This window comes from Apium graveolens, chromosome 5, assembly GCF_009905375.1.
Source record: "Apium graveolens cultivar Ventura chromosome 5, ASM990537v1, whole genome shotgun sequence".
NCBI classification, from domain to species: domain Eukaryota; kingdom Viridiplantae; phylum Streptophyta; class Magnoliopsida; order Apiales; family Apiaceae; genus Apium; species Apium graveolens.
The window spans coordinates 66,069,767-66,074,515 of record NC_133651.1 but is presented as its reverse complement, the minus strand read 5'-3'; positions in this window follow the sequence as shown (position 1 = coordinate 66,074,515).

Genomic DNA, 4,749 nt, shown 5'->3' with positions numbered 1-4,749 from the left:
TGGAAGAACCCTATGGACACTGTGTATGAGACACCCAAGCCTGATGAAAAGAAACTTCTGTCAAGATCTATTGTCTTCTACAAAGATCCAGCTGATTCAGCTTCAAAAAGGAGAATTGCTAAGATATTCAGAAATGGGAAGGAAATTTGTGTGGTAGCTGGACATCCACAATTTTCTCAAGCAAAGAAAGAAGAAAAAGCCAGATTAAAGCAGGAAAAGAGGCAAGCTGCTCTAGATGCAAAGAAGTCTAAACAAAAGAAAGAACAGATTGCTATCTTGGCCAAACTACAGGCTTTAAACTCTTCTCAACAAATTCCCTCTCAACCATCTGAAGCTGCTGAATCAAAGAAGAAAATTGAAGAACAGAAGAAATCCCCAAGGAAGAAAAAATTGGCTAGAAGAACAAAAAGGAAACTGGATGTTGTTGACAAGGAATTGGAAGATCAATTTCCTAAGGAATCCACACCAGCTACAACTCAAGCATCAAAGCCCTCTGTGGTATTTGAAGACATAAGGGTGGTGGATCCCTACAGGAATATATATGGTGAACCTATTGTGCCAAAGGATGAGCCAATAGAGTGGGATAACATACCAATTCCTGACTTTAGCTTACCAATCCTTATCAAGCCAAAAAGGACAAAGTCAAGGGCAGTCAAGAAAGTGAAGCTGTCACCTCTCAAATCCAAGTCAGTAGTTAAAGCTCAACCCAAGGTCAACAGGGGAGACTACTTGTACTTGTGTGACATCAAAGAATTTTCAGATCTAAATCTTTATCTGGATGAACTGGATGAAGTGAGGGGAATTGATGTATACAGGAACCTGCCTGAAAGGTTAGTGTTCAAGTACAAAGGAGGAAGGGAGATTTAGTGGCCACTTCACATGATTCTTCAAGAGAGCCAAGCCGTGCTGATTAAAGTTTATTCATCCTTCAAGAAAAACTTTTGGTTCAATGTAACTGCAAGAAGACTAGTATTGAAGAAGATTGAAGAACTGAGGAGTGTTAGAGTTAAAGATGCACTCCCAAAGTCTCTAATCATCCCATACACAGGGAAAAGAGTGCATCTAAGGCCCTACTGGCTGATGGAGTTCATGGATGACAAGGGTGTGTGAAGATTCTTCAGATTAGAAAACCAATTGAGTATCTCTAGCAATGAGACTCTCTTGGAAATACAAGAAAAGCTAGATCTCTCAGAATCTGATGAACTAGAATTCCATAGGCAGCTCCAAAATCAGATTGAGGAAAATAACAGAAAGCTTGGAAGAAGATCCAGACCTTCAAGGAACTAGAAAAATCTGCTCAGGCTAGAGGAGCATCTTGAATTGACTGTGAGCCAAACCTTGTACATTTTGTTTAATTGAAGCACTTTCAGTGTATCTACTTATCTTTAAAGATGTATGTTCAGGACGTTTTGTTATCATCAAGTATCTCTTAATTTATGGCTACAATTCCAGTAGACATAAATTGGGGGAGATTGTTGTGCATATGTTGTGTACTTGATAATTTCATAAACAAAACATCTAAGTAGATTTTACTTAGTGAAATTATGTAGCACTCGACGGATAAGAATTTTAGTCCCGACGGATAACTCATTATAGTCCCAACGGATGATTAACTTATTATCCATCGAGTGAGTAGCTTATGTAATAATAAGTTTGTAGCACAGTTATGTATGCACCTTTGTATAGAATCTGTAGTAGCATATAAGTCATGTTGACTTTAACTAGATATGCAGAATAGGTTGATTAATTGTACATAAATGATGTCTTGTAATTCTGCACAAGTGAAATATAGTCAAGTGCCAAAATAGCTACCGACGGATGATTAACAAAGCCATCGACGAATGATCAAATGACTATCAATGGATGTTTATTATAGCAGTCGACAGATGATCAATGAAACCATCAATGGATGTTCTGAAAGTCGATGGATGATCATATAAAGAATTCAAACAGCAGTTGAACAGTGAAAGCTGACACACAGCCGTCGAGATGTATACAAACACACTGTGGAAGCCCATTAACTGGGTAAAAGAGGACGAAAAGCAGCAAAGCTTAAGACTGATAGTTTTTATATTTGTTCAGTCTTTTTGACTTTATAATCTTGGTATTATATAAACCAAGAGTGTAGCAAATAGAAAAATAACTGAGATAGCTGAGAAACACAAAAACAGAGAAATCTTTGTAAGCAGAATCATTAACATTTCTTGTATTCTCAGTAGTTCCATTTGTAAGCAGCTGTGAGCATTCCTGCACACAGAGTCCTCTCGATATATTATATATATCTCTGGTGGAATTGTTTAAATCCACCAGAAAGTTTTTAAAGACTCTTTTTTTAATTACTTATGTTTTGATTTAATTAAGTTTCTATTCCGCATTGTGCTAATCAAAACATTATATCTATATTCGAGTTGAACATTTTTATTTCGAGAAAAAGGTTCAAGAATTCCATTCAACCCCCCTTCTGTAATTCTTGCTATATTGTTAAGGGAATAACACATTTTTCTCTAGATCTCAAAGGAGTACCTGATATTTATTTCTTTTCTTTACTTTTTCTTTTGATAAGTGAGGCTTATCAGCACTTAGTACATCCATGAGATTTACCAACATCAGAACTTAACAGATAAAAAGCATTATTCTAGTTTTTGACTTAGTAATAAGATACACAAAGTAAACCTAACCAAGCTCAATATCAGAATTTGCTTGTGTTAAAAGATTTCCACATAAACAATTACTTCAAACATAGGATCTTTAGTATATTAGAGACTACTAGGTCAGCATCTAGCACAGTTATCCTCATTGGATTGAATAGTCACAGAAACATTTATATCACTATTAGAGTCTAGAAATTCATATCAGACAACAATCAACACTTAAGTAAATTTCAATTTAAACACAGATTACATAAAGATAGTAATATCTGTAAATACTGATCATAAGGTCTGATGTATCAGAACATAAACTAAACAGATTTAGAGAAAGAACCTGAAACCATTCCAAGCTCATTTACCAATCTTGTAAAAGTAGCTTCACACAGTGGTTTTGTGAAGATATCTGCTAGTTGTTGATCTGTTGGAACAAAATACAATCCCACTGTACCTTCCATCACATGTTCCCTTATGAAGTGGTACCTAATGCTGATGTGCTTTTTCATTGAGTGCTGAACTGGATTACCTGTCATAGCAATAGCACTTTGATTATCACAGTAAATAGGGATTTTAGAAAATTCTAACCCATAATCCAGTAACTGATTCTTCATCCAAAGAATTTGTGCACAACAGCTTCCTACATCAATGTACTCTGCCTCTGCAGTTGATGTGGAAATTGACTTTTGTTTCTTGCTAAACTAAGAAACTAATCTGCCTCCAAGAAATTGGCAGCTTCCACTTGTGCTTTTCCTGTCAATTTTGCACCCTGCAAAATCTGCATCTGAGTAACCTATTAGCTTAAAGTCTGATTCCCTAGCATACCACAATCCCAGATCAGCTGTACCCTTAAAGTACTTGAAAATTATTTTCACAACTGTTAAGTGAGGCTCTCTTGGATCTGCTTGAAATCTTGCACAAAGACAGGTAGCATACATAATATCAGGTCTACTTGCAGTTAGATAGAGTAGTGAGTCAATCATACCTTTGTAATCAGTAATATCTACTGATGTACCAGTATCCTTATCCAATTTTGTTCTAGTGGCCATATGTAACACCCCCAGATCCGGGGTCGGGGATCCGGGTCATCACGGTCTTTCTTTCCACAATATCACTTCACTTAATTAATAATAAATAACCTTATGCTGTGACCCCACACTAACACACACCACAACCCGTTATAGTCTCAGAGATGAAATTTAAATAAGTACAAGTCTTTGAATCCACAATTTAAAAGTTATTACAACCCAAAATGATTACTTGATAAATTTACAGTTAATTGCCATTATCTGCCACAAGTTATAATTATACATAATTGATTCTCAAAAGTAGATGGTCTGATCTACAATAGATCTACCTCTGCAGCTATAGCAGCTACAACATCAACGGGAAGACGCGAGACGCTTCCCACGCGCTTGCGCTGGGTCTGCTGGGGTCTGGCCATCTTTCCTAACTGTTGTTGTGTGATGAAGAAATAAAGCAAGGGTGAGCAGCAAGCCCACCAAAATAATATGTATAATGATTTACAATATATGAGCCTACTCATAATACTCATGAAAGTCTTGGTCAAAAGAAATGAACCAAGTTTGATATCTTAATGCGATGAAGTCGCAAAATATTCAGTATATATACATATATACTTTTCAAAATATTGGAAGTCCTCTTCCATGCATAATATACACAAAGTCCCAGTGTATAACTGTATATAAAAAAAATATCGTTGCAAGGTGATCTCATATATCTAACCTTGTCTCAACGTTTTTCTGAAAATCTTTGTCATTCATAAGACAATTATTAATTAGATATAAGTTTAAAAGATGAGGTTACCAAATACCCCAATATACTTATATCTTTCCCAATACTACTTGAACTACCACCGTTCAAGTTATAATCAGTTTCAAAAGTTCATCACATAGATGAGACTACAAGACAAGATTTGAATAGATTCAATCTTTGAAATATTATTGAATGAAATAAAGTTACGAGATACTTTATTTAGTCCCGATATATATATATATCCACATATATATATCTCTTAAACATTTCCTGGAACCTCTGTTATGTAAAGTATGAACAGAGTTTGAAACATCCAATGAATTTTGGAAAG